The following is a 13108-nucleotide window of genomic DNA, read 5'->3' as shown; positions in this document are numbered from 1 at the left end:
ATTCTTTCATATGCCATTGCCTATTATCTGCTTTGGTTTTAGAATCCCTCTGGTGATGTTGGTTTACTTGCAGATAGGGCCAGACTCAGCACAGCAAGGCAGGTGTGGGCCAGACTCATTATTCACAATGAGCTTGTGTGGCTCATTGCATCTATTAATTAATAATAATGTAAATCGTTCAAATGCATAAATCAGGCTCATTTTGATGGAAATTGCAGAAACTTACAGATTAGAGTCACTGTAATGTAAATATAAAGTTCATTCAACTCATTTATTCATTTACCGAATATAGAAAGACTTGCATTTATATAGCAACCTATCACGACCACTGGACGCTGCAAAGCACTTCACAGCCAATGAAGTACTTTTGAAGTGTAGTCACTGTTGTAATGTGGGAAATGCGTCAGCCAATTTGCGCACAGCAAGATCCCACAAACAGCAATGTGATAATGACCAGATCATCTGTTTTTGTTATGTTGATTGAGAGATAAATATTTTCCAGGACACCAGGGATAACTCCCCCTGCTCTTCTTCGAAATAGTGCCATGGGATATTTTACGTCCACCTGGGAGAGCAGATGGGGCCTTGGTTTAACGTCTCATCCGAAAGACGGCACCTCCGACAGTGCAGCACTCCCTCAGTACTGCATTGGAGTGTCAGCCTAGATTTTTGTGCTCAAGTCCCTGAAGTGGGGCTTGAACCCACAGCCTTCTGACTCAGAGGCAAGTGCGCTACCAACTGAGGATACAGCAAAGGCTACGGACTCTGAAAACATTCTGGCTGCAGTGCTGAAGACTTGTGCTCCAGAACTAGCTATGCCTCTAGCCAAAATAACAACAGAAAATGCTGGAAAAACTCAGCAGGTCAGGCAACATCCGTGGAGAGAAATTTGAGTTGACGTTTCGGGTCGAACCTGTAGTGTATGTCTCCGTCTACCTTTAAGAAAACCATTGTATGTAACCGTTCACCTTTAAGAGAACTATTTTAGGTGTGGCACTACTTTGTTGGCTTCTGTATACTGTAATACCGACGGTGACCACACCGGTATATAAGTGCTGTGTCAGGATTATTTGGCAGATTTGCCCTGACCTTCGAATAGTAAAGTCCTGTTTTAAGTTACTCTTGGAGTCTGTGCATTAATTAACTAAACAACCCACAGACTTTACAGAACCCTTCTTCAAAACTGGAAAGAAAAGAAAATAGATCGAAGGCAGGGCTGCGATCGGACAAAAGAAGTAAAAGAAACAAAAGCAGTAAAAGAGACAATAAAAGGTATACGAAGCTAGACGAGATGGTAATAGACTGAGATTAGGTGTGAAGTGTACTGGCAGGGCAAGAGATAGCTGCCAGGTGTGAGAGAGAAACAAAAGGAAAGCGGGGGGGCGGGGGGGGGGGAAAGGAGTGGAAAAATTACAAGTGAAAATGTAAAAGGGGCCGAGGTTATGATCTGAAATTGTTGAACTCAATTGCTGCAAAGTGCCTAATCGGAAGATGAGGTGCTGTTTCTCGAGTTTACGTTGAGCTTCCGTGGAACAATACAAGAGGCCAAGGACGGTGAGGTCCGAGTGGGAATGGAGCGGTGAATGAAAATGACAGGCGACTGGAAGCTCGGGGTCACCCTTACGGACTGAACGGAGGTGTTCCGCAAAGCGGTCACCCAATCTGCATTTGGTCTCCCCAATGTAGAGGAGACCGCATCATGAGCAGCGAATACAGTATACTAGATTGCAAGAAGTACAAGTAAATCGCTGTTTCACCTGGAAGGGGTGTTTGGGGCCCTGGACAGTGGGAAGTGGGGAGGTATAGGGACAGGTGTTACATCTCCTCCGCTTGCATGGGAAGGTGCCAGGCGAAGGGGAAGGGCTGTTTGGGGTGATAGAGGAGTGGACTAGGGTGTCTCGGAGGGAGCGGTCCCTACGGAATGCTGAAAGGGGAGGGGAGGGGAAGATACGTTTGGTGGTGGGATCACTTTGGAGGTAGCGGAAATGCCGGCGGATGATCCGTTGAATGTGGAGGCTGGTGGGGTGAAAGGTGAGGACAAGGGGAACCCTATCGTGGTTCCGGGAGGGAGGGGCAGGGGTGAGGGCAGAAGTGCGGGAGATAGAACTGACACGGTCGAGGGCAGTGTCAACCACGGTAGAGGGGAATCCTCGGTTGCGGAAAAAGGAAGACATGTCTGAAGCACTGGTGTGGAAGGTGGCATCGTCGGAGCAGATACGGCGGAGACGGAGAAACTGGGAGAATGGAATAGAGTCCTTACAGGAGGCAGGGTGGGAGGAAGTGCAGTCCAGGTAGTTGTGGGAGTCAGTGGGCTTGTAGTGAATATTGGTCGATAACCTATCACCAGAGATGGAGACGGAGAAGTCGAGGAAGGGAAGGGAAGAGTCAGAGATGGACCATGTGAAGGTGAGGGAAGGGTGGAAATTGGAGGCAAAGTGAATGAAATTGTCAAGTTCGGGGCGAGAGCAGGAAACGGCACAGATACAGTCATCAATGTATCGGAAAAAGAGGTGAGGGAGGGGACCCGAGTAGGACTGGAACAAAGATTGTTCCACATAGCCCACGAAAAGGCAGGCATAGCTAGGACCCATGCGGGTACCCATGGCAACACCTTTGATTTGGAGGAAATGAGTGGAGTTAAAGGAGAAGTTGTTCAATGTGAGAACAAGTTCAGCCAGGCGGAGGAGGGTGGTGGTGGATGGGGACTGGTCGGGCCTCTGTTCAAGGAAGAAGCGGAGCGCCCTCAGGCCATCCTGGTGGGGGATGGAGGTGTAGAGGGATTGTACGTCCATGGTGAAAAGGAAGCGGTTGGGGCCAGGAAACTGGAAACTGTTAAAGTGGCGGAGGGCATTGGAAGAGTCGCAGATGTAGGTGGGAAGAGACTGGACAAGGGGAGAAAAGATGGAGTCAAGATAGGAAGAGATAAGTTCCGTGGGGCAAGAACAGGCTGAAACGATGGGTCTACCAGGGCAGTCCTGTTTGTGGATCTTGGGAAGGAGGTAGAAGCGGGCTGTGCGGGGTTGGGGAACTATGAGGTTGGTAGCAGCGGGGGGAAGATCTCCAGAGGAGATGAGGCCAAGCTGTTACAGTACAGATACAACATTGGCATCTACCCGACAAAGTGGAAAATTGCCTAGGTATGTCCTGTCCATAAAAAGCAGGACAAACCCAATCCAATTACCTACTCTCAATCATCAGCAAAGTGATGGAAGGTGCCGTCGACAGTGATATTAAGCGGCACTTACCAATAACCTGCTCACCAATACTCAGTTTGGGTTCCGCCAGGACCACTCGGCTCCAGACCTCATTATAGCCTTGGTCCAAATGTGGACAAAAGAGCTGAATTCCAGAGGTGAGGTGAGAGTGACTGCCCTTGACCACAAGGCAGCATTTGACCGAGTGTGGCATCAAGGAGCCCTAGTTAAATTGAAATCAATGGGAATCAGGGGAAAAACTCTTCACTGGATGGAGTCATACTTAGCACAAAGGAAGATGGTTGTGGTTGTTAGAGGCCAATCATCTCAGCCCTAGGACATCGCTGCAGGAGTTCCTCAGGGCAGTGCCCTAGGCCCAAACATCTTCAGCTGCTTCATCAATGACCTTCCCTCCATCATAAAGTCAGAAGTGGGGATGCTCGCTGATGATTGCGCAGTGTTCAGTTCCATTCGCAACTCCTCCGATAATGAAGCAGTCCGTGCCTGCATGCAGCAAGACCTGGACAACATTCAGGTTTGGGCTAATAAGTGGCAAGTAACATTGGCGCCACACAAATGCCAGGCAATCACCATTTCCAACAAGAGAGAGTCTAGCCACCGCCCCTTAACATTCAATGGCATTACTATCGCCAAATCCCCCAACATCAACATCCTGTGGGGTCACCATTGACGAGAAACTTAACTGGACCAGCCACATAAATACTGTGGCTACAAGAGCAGGTCAGAGGCTGGGTATTCTGCGGCGAGTGTCTCACCTCCTGACTCTCCTCTACAGGGCACAAGTAAGGAGTGTGATGGAATACTCTCCACTTGCCTGGATGAGTGCAGCTCCAACAACACACAAGAAGCTCGACACCATCCAGGACAAAGCAGCCTGCTTGATTGGCACCCCATCCACCACCTTAAACATTCACTCCCTCCAACCGTACCGTGGCTGCAGTGTGTACCATCTACAAGATGCACTGCAGCAACTCGCCAAGGTTTCTTCAGCAGCACCTCCCAAACCCGCGATCTCTACCACCTAGAAGGACAAGGGCAGCATGATCATGGGAACACCACCATCACCAAGTTCCCCTCCAAGTCACACACCATCCTGACTTGGAAATATATCGCCCTTCCTTCATCATCGCTGGGTCAAAATCCTGGCACTCCCTACCTAACAGCGCTGTGGGAGCACCTTCACCTCACAGACTGCAGCGGTTCAAGAAAGCAGCTCACCATGCCTTCTTAAGGGCAATTAGGGATGGGCAATTAGGGATGGGCAATAAATGCTGGCCTTGCCAGCGACATAAAAACATAAGAACATATAAGAAGTAGGAGCAGGAGTAGGCCATACAGCCCCTCGAGCCTGCTCCGCCATTCAATAGGATCATGGCTGATCCGAATCTAGACTCACGTCCACTTCCCTGCCCTCTCCCCGTAACCCCTAATTCCCTTATCTGCTAGGAAACTGTCTATCTCCGATTTAAATGTATTTAATGTTGCAGCTTCCACAGCTCTCTGGCCATTGGGCCCAGCTAGTCTGTGTTGGTACTTAGCCTCCATATGATGCCCACACCCCGTGAATGAACAATAAAAAGGTCACAAGGAAGACTGCCCCTCTCTAATCACTTCACCTTTATTGAACACTGATTTAGAGCTTTAGATACTGAGGTGAACCCAACATGTTATTCAGCAGATAATTGCAATGCTCTCTGTTACAGATTTCTGACTGCTGCAGCATAGGAAATTAGTGTCAGCACACTGATATCTATCTGTTTCCTGGTCACAATTTTAGATTTGTGTAGGTGTAGATTTTACACTTTTGATGCATACATAACTCTGCATTTACATTGAATTAAAGAAAGAAAGAAAAAAGTATTTGCATTTATATAGTGCCTTTCACAACCACTGGATGTCCCAAAGCGCTTTACAGCCAATGAAGTACTTTTTGAAGTGCAGTCACTGTTGTAATGTGGGAATTACGTACAAATTACAACATGGAAACAAGCCATTGGGTCCAACTAGTCTATGTTGGTACTTATCCTCCATATGAGCAATAGTCTTAATGCCATGTGCCTCCCAGTCATCCCAATTTCCATAAATGTGAGGTTATCCACTTTGGTGGCAAAAACAGGAAGGCAGATTATTATTTGAATGGCAATAGATTGGGAGAAGGGGAAGTGCAAAGAGACCTGGGGGTTCTTGTGCACCAGTCGCTGAAGGTAAGCATGCAGGTGCAGCAGGCGGTTAAGAAGGCAAATGGTATGTTGGCCTTCGTAGCAAGAGGGTTCGAGTACAGGAACAAGGATGTCTTGCTGCAGTTGTACAGGGCCTTGGTGAGACCGCACCTTGAGAATTGTGTGCAGTTTTGGTCGCCTTACCTGAGGAAGGACGTTCTTGCCATGGAAGGAGTGCAGCGAATATTCACCAGGCTGATACCTGGGATGGCAGGAATGACGTATGAGGAGAGATTGTGTCGATTGGGCTTATACTCACTGGAGTTTAGAAGATTGAGAGGGGATCTCATCGAAACCTATAAAATTCTGTCAGGCCTGGACAGACTAGATGCAGGAAGGATGTTTATGATGGCCGGGGAGTCCAGAGCCAGGGGTCATAGTCTAAGGATAAGGGGTAAGCCATTTAGGACTGAAATGAGGAGGAATTTCTTCACCCAGAGAGTGATGAACCTGTGGAATTCTCTGCCACAGAGGGCGGTGGAGGCCAGTTCATTAAATATATTCAAAAAGGAGTTGGATATATTTCTTAAGGCTAAAGGGATCAAGGGATATGGGGAGAAGGCAGGGACAGGGTACTGAATTTGGATGATCAGCCATGATCTCATTGAATGGCGGAGCAGGCTCGAAGGGCCGAATGGCCTACTCCTGCTCCTATCTTCTATGTTTCTATGTTTCTATGTAAACCTTTATTTCCTTTCCTTCAACTGCTTAGCTAATCTATTCTTAAATGTTGACATTGCCTCTGATTCAACCATTAACTCAGGTAGTGCATTCCACAGCCTCACAACCTAAACAAGTTTCTCCTGCTCTGTCCTAAATCTCTTGCATTTAACCTGGCATCTTTACTGCCATTGGCAATGTTTTAAATTAAAACAAAGATGTCTGGCTAAATTGAGTTTTATTTCACCGGCTGGTGAGCCATCTTAACTGGGCCACTAGGTGGTGTGGTAGTATTAGGAGAAAGAAGCATATCGTTCAACCACCCACATATCTGCCTGGTTTTCTGTTGGATGAAAGTAGAAATAATTAATGAAAAGAATTAACAAAACCAAATATTAAAAAAAAAAAATCATTATAACAGTGTTTCTCAAACTGGGGTCCATAGAGACTTTCCAGAGGCAGTCGGAGGTAATTTCAAGCCTGCTCTTTATAAAACCAACACTGATTCAGTTCTTGTGTATTATTCCCAACGACTGGGCCTGCCTCCTCACAGAGGTCCACAGCCCTCACTCACTTTGCAACGCGCGCTCCCTGCCGGTCGAGCCGGCTCCTCTCCCTGTGCCATCCTCCCGACACTTGATCAGAGCGCCTGTGGGGGGCCCTTCAAACACGTGCCTGAACGTGTTCGCGCAAACACGTACAAGCCCACATTGCAGCTGTCACAGGACATGCCAGTGGGAGAGTGTGGCGGTGAGTCAGGCTTCCAGCAGCATGTGCGTGGGTGCTCGTGCCCTCACTCACCTTGGCCGGCCTGCTGGCGGCTTAAAAAAATTGTCCAGCACTAACAACAACAACAACAACTTGTAGTTATATAGCACCTTTAACGTAGTAAAACGTCCCAAGGCGCTTCACAGGAGTATTTTAAGTCAACAATTTTGACACCGAGCCACATAAGGATAAATTAGGACAGGTGACCATAAGCTTGGTCAAAGAGGTGGGTTTTACGGAGCATCTTAAAGGAGGAAAGCGAGGTAGCGAGGCGAAGAGGTTTAGGCAGGGAATTCCAGAGCTTAGGGCCTAGGCAACAGAAGGTACGATCACCAATGGTGGAGCGATTATAATCAGGGATGCTCAGGAGGACAGAATTAGAGGAGCGCAGATATCTCGGGGGGCTGGGGGGGCGGGGAGAGAGTTGTGGGGCTGGAGGAGATTACAGAGAGAGGAAGGGGTGAGGCCATGGAGGGATTTGAAAACAAGGATGAGAATTTTGAAATCGAGGCACGGATTAATCGTGAGCCAATGTAGGTCAGCGAGCAACAGGGGTGATGGGCGAACGGGACTTAGTGCGAGTTAGGACACGGGCAGCCGAGTTTTGGATGAGCTCAAGTTTACATAGAGTGGAATGTGGGAGGCCAGCCAGGAATGCATTGGAATAGTCAAGTTTAGAGGTAACAAAGGCGTGGATGAGGGTTTCATCCCTCTAAGTGGCTAATGGTGGCCATCTGTTGTTGCGGAGTGCCCAGAATTGGTGTGAGAAGCAGGCACACCCATCTCACTGATATCTTTAAATAAATACCTGTTTTCTTCAAAGCATTTTTAAAACACTCTTTACATGAAGCACTTTCATATTATGAATATTATATATAGTGTTATAATTTAGATAGGGGGGTCCGTGATTACTAATCGATTTGAAAAGAGGTCCTTATCTGAGGAAGGATGTTCTTGCCATGGAGAGAGTGCAGCGAAGATTCACCAGACTGATACCTGGGATGGCAGGAATGACGTATGAGGAGAGATTGGGTCGATTGGGCTTATACTCGCTGGAGTTTAGAAGAATGAGAGGGGATCTCATTGAAACTTATAAAATTCTAACAGGACTAGACAGACTAGATGCAGGAAGGATGTTCCCGATGGCGGGGGAGTCCAGAACCAGGAGTCAAAGTCTAAAGATAAGGGGTAAGCCATTTAGGACAGAGATGAGGAGGAATTTCTTCACCCAGAGAGTGGTGAACCTGTGGAATTCTCTACCACAGAAGGCAGTTGAGGCCAATTAATTAAATATATTCAAGAAGGAGTTAGATATATTTCTTAAGGCTAAAGGGATCAAGGGATATGGGGAGAAGGCAGGGACAGGGTACTGAATTTGGATGATCAGCCATGATCTCATTGAATGGCGGAGCAGGCTCGAGGGGCCGAATGGCCTACTCCTGCTCCTATCTTCTATGTTTCTATGTTTCAACCAAAAAAGTTTGAGAACTACTGCCTTATAACTATTGAATGTGCTGATTCTTAAATATATTAATTTTCTCCCCTTCATCATTTTAATATTTCTATTGGTTCCGCGCTATTCCTAATTCCCCAGCCAAGTGGGCAGACAGCATGCTCCCAGTGTTGTTCTTGACCCAGCCACTTGGGTGACGTTCTCTCTACCTTTCCCTTCTCTCTCTACACAGAAACAACCAGCCTGTGCTCTGTCCTCTTACTGAAAGCCCAACTGGAATCAGTAACTGAACAAGTAGGAAACTGCAGTGTGAATCCTGTGGCCTTCTTCTTAATCTACTCTATAGCAGGTTGGAGCTGAATACACTATGTCACTGCCACACCTTATGGATTAAAAAATATATATTCATATGTAGGTCAGCCAGGGCAGCAGTAGAAGGTGCTCCAATTGGCCTAGGCAATCATGGACTAGAGCAGGAAAAAAATCAGCCAGGATTCTTCTCGATCATTAGATCAAACTTCTTGAGAATTAAGGAAACACCTCTTCACACAAAAGGTGGTAGAAGTGTGGAACTCTCTCCCACAAGAAGCAGTAGATGCCGGCTCAAGTAATAATTTTAAATCTGAGATCGATAGATTTTTGCTAGCCAAGGGTATTAAGGGATATGGAGCCAACGTGTGTAAATGGATTTAGGATAAAGATCAGCCATGATCTCACTGAATGGCAGAACTGGCTCAAGGGGCTGAATGGTCTACTCCTGTTCCCATACAATGTGGCATGAGTCACCGCCTTCACGAAAGGAGGGCAAAAGATTATGCAGCATATCTACTATTTTAATAAAATTAATTTATGTTCTCACAAAACATTGGCATTTAACGTGATGTGGTGACAGTACTGAGATTTCCCATAACTATCCTGATTTGAAAAATAATTGCACCTTTACAGTTCTTAGTGGAACACTTTTGATGGCCTCCGACTAGAGGATAAGAACATAGCCATTACCCTAAGTAGTCTTCTCACAGTTCAGAAATGTACTCAGTTGTGACTGGCATTCCCATTGGAGCTATTTTAATTCCATGTCTAGGCAGTCTGGAAGTGCTGAGGCATGGCTAATGCTTCCCATCTTCTCCAGTGTATTCAACAGAGCTTCTCTAAGTCACCATATGTCATTCATCAATGTGTAAACTGACCAGAAACAGCTTGTGGACAGGTTAGGGCCAGTTCAGGAATAGAAAGAATAGTGTGTAACACAAGGCTATCCACAGCTTAATCACGTTTACAACACTCCCAACAATCCCGTAAGTATTGTTTGTACAGGCTAAACTGTAGTCTCACTTTGCGAGGGCCTCGTATTTATAACTCCAATTAGTGCAAAGCGACCATCAAAAATTCCCCAGCAGTTCGATAAACAGCCTCAGAATATTTTTATAGACTCATAGAAGATAGGAGCAGGAGTAGGCCATTCGGCCCTTCGAGCCTGCTCCGCCATTCAACGAGATCATGGCTGATCATCCAAACCCTAGCACCCGGTCCCTACACCGACAGCCATCCCACCCAAGCCCTATCCCCGTAACCCCGCAGATTTAATCCCCCCTAACACTAAGGGTCAATTTTTTATCATGGCCAATCAACCTAACCCACACATTTTTGGACTGTGGGAGGAAACCGGAGCACCCGGAGAAAACCCACGCAAACACGGGGAGAATGTGCAAACTCCACACAGACAGTCACCCGAGGCCGGATTTGAACCCAGGTCCCTGGCGCTGTGAGGCAACAGTGCTAACCACTATGCCACCGTGCTTAGTAAAGTTATAAACTTTACTTTAAAACTGTTTCATGTTAGAAAAGAGCTGATTGTCCTTATGACTCTTCAGCAACATAAAAAAAATTAACTAGCATTCAAAAGGTGGTGAGAGGAGCTTTGAATATTCTTGCAAGCATATATGCACAGGTCTTTGCTTTGGTTGGCCAGAAGCAAGACAGAGCCAGCAGTATAACTCATATTTTCTGGCTGCACGGCTTTCTAAACAGGAGAACCAGTTGCAAAACATTACCTGTAGCACAGTGGGGGCGGGTTCAAAACTGCTCCCCACAGACCCTTTGGCCCTGGCGATCCAGTTGTCGAGCCCAGACAGCACAGTCCTACTTGCGGTTGTATTTCTTCCTAGATTGAATTTTGTGGGCTTGGAATTTTGGAAGGGCTGTCTGTAGCACTGTTGCATCATTGGCCAATAAACAAAATCAGAACTTCGACGGGTTGAATTTCCGTGGGGATTCTCCCAATTGTCTGCCGTAAGTTTGGCAGCGGATCCGTGAAAATCCTGAAGATATGGTATAAACATCATGAATTTACAAGTGATTTAGTTAAATCCGAAACTAGGGTCTTAAATCCAAACAAAGCAAACTGCATAGGTGTGAGGGGCGAGTTGGTTAAAGTAGATTGGGAAACTACATTAAAAGGTATGACGGTAGAGAAGCAATTTCTAGCATTTAAAGAATTAATACATAATTTACAACAAATATACATTCCTTTAAGGCACAAAAACCCCACAAGAAAAGTGGTCCAACTGTGGCTAACAAGAGAAGTTAAAGATAGTATTAGATCAAAGGAAGAGGCTTATAATGTTGCCAAAAAGACATAAAAACAGACTGTAAAAGCATCTATAGGTATGTAAAAAGAAAAGATTAGCAAAAGTAAATGTGGGTCCCTTACAGGCTGAGACAGAAGAAATTATAATGGGGAATAATGAAATGGCAGTGAAATTAAACAAATACGATAGCAAAATACTGCAGATGTTGGAAATCCGAAATAACAACAGAAAATGCTGGAAAAACTCAGCAAGTCAGGCAACATCCGTGGAGAGAAATTTGAGTTGACGTTTCGGGTTTGACCCTTCTTCAAAACTGGAGAGAAAAGGAACTAGATCGAAGGCAGGGCTGCGATCGGACAAAAGAATTAAAGAACCAAAAGAAGTAAAAGAGATTAGAAGCTAGACGAGATGGTAATAGGCTGTGATTAGGTGTAAAGTGTACTGGCAGGGCAAAAGATAGCTGCCAGGTGTGAGAGAGAAACAAAAGGTCCGTAAGGGTGACCCCGAGCTTCCGGTCGCCTGTCATTTCAATTCACCGCTCCATTCCCACTCCGACCTCACCGTCCTTGGCCTCTTGTACTGTTCCACGGAAGCTCAACGTAAACTCGAGGAACAGCACCTCATCTTCCGATTAGGCAGTCTGCAGCCTTCCGGTCTCAATATCGAGTTCAACAATTTCAGATCATAACCTCGGCCCCTATTTAATTTTCACTTATATTTTTCCACTCCTTTCCTTTCCCCCCCCCCCTTTTCCTTTTGTTTCTCTCTCACACCTGGCAGCTATCTTTTGCCCTGCCAGTACACTTTACACCTAATCACAGCCTATTACCATCTCGTCTAGCTTCTAATCTCTTTTACTTCTTTTGGTTCTTTAATTCTTTTGTCCGATCGCAGCCCTGCCTTCGGTCTAGTTCCTTTTCTCTCCAGTTTTGAAGAAGGGTCAAACCCGAAACGTCAACTCAAATTTCTCTCCACGGATGTTGCCTGACTTGCTGAGTTTTTCCAGCATTTTCTGAAATTAAACAAATACTTTGGCCGCAATTTTATCAGCACTGAGAGGGTGGGTTTGGAGGTGGATCAAAGGTTAAAATCGTTTTGATTGACAGTGGGTTGCGATCCCACCTCCAAACAATTTTCCCAAGTGTCGGGTCCCCGATTTGCGCATGGACCCGAAACCTAGTGGCAGGAAGAGGATTAAAGCCAATTACCTACCTATTAACAGGTCGTTGATAGTAGTTGACAGGTTGTTTTTAATTTTGCCGCTTCTGTCTCGGGTTTCCTGACGTCCGGACACCATGTCAGGTAAATGTGGCGTGTTGTGAGTCTGCTGTAATGTTTCTGGATTGATGACAGCTGCAGAAGTGGTGTGAAGGATCCAATGGTGCACTGGTGAGTCTCAGAGGTAAGAAAATGTTGGGAAATTAATTTTTAATGCATTTACACATTTCTTTAGGTAACAAGTTTTGAAATCCATGTCCAGAGCCACCTCATTGAGATAACCTCTCTCACCAGTGACAGATCGCTTCTGTCACCTCACCTGTAGCTGCCATCTATTCCAGTCTATGGAGGGAGTCATTAGAGAGCCTGGGTGCAAGAGCTCACCTTTGTACAGTGATTGTCAGTGTTTGTAGCACCTCAATGATATCAAACACTGAGAAATCAGTGGTGGAAAAAAAATTGTGCGTGGTCCCTTTAAGAAAACCGGCAGCTGACGCATCATCAAATGACGTCACCTGACTGGCTTCCTCTTAATTGGCGAGCAAGCCCGCAGGACGGGCTTAACAAGGTCAATCAATGTAAAATCACGTCTGTGGGCTGGATGCAGTTGGGGGCAGGACTGAAAGCTGGAAACCACCTGACACGCACCCAACCCGCCTCCAATGAAAAATTCGCAACCAGAGTGTCTGTCTTCATGGAAGAAGATGCAAAAAACTTCCTGGAAATAGTGGAGAACCAAGGGTCTAGTGAGAATGGTCTAGTGAGAATGAGGAACTGAAAGGAATTAGTATTAGTAAAAAAATAGTACTGGAGAAATTAATGGGACCGAAAGCCAATAAATCCCCATGACCTGATGGCCTACATCATAGGGTTTTGAAAGAGGTGGCTATAGAGATAGTGGATGCATTGGTTGTCATTTTCTAAAATTCCATAGAATGGTTCCCGTGGATTGGAAGGTGACAAATGTAACCCCACTATTTAAGA

Source organism: Somniosus microcephalus, chromosome 7 (assembly GCF_052327205.1).
Source record: "Somniosus microcephalus isolate GS21.2 chromosome 7, FLI_Smic_1.0, whole genome shotgun sequence".
NCBI classification, from domain to species: domain Eukaryota; kingdom Metazoa; phylum Chordata; class Chondrichthyes; order Squaliformes; family Somniosidae; genus Somniosus; species Somniosus microcephalus.
This window is presented reverse-complemented; position numbering follows the sequence as displayed.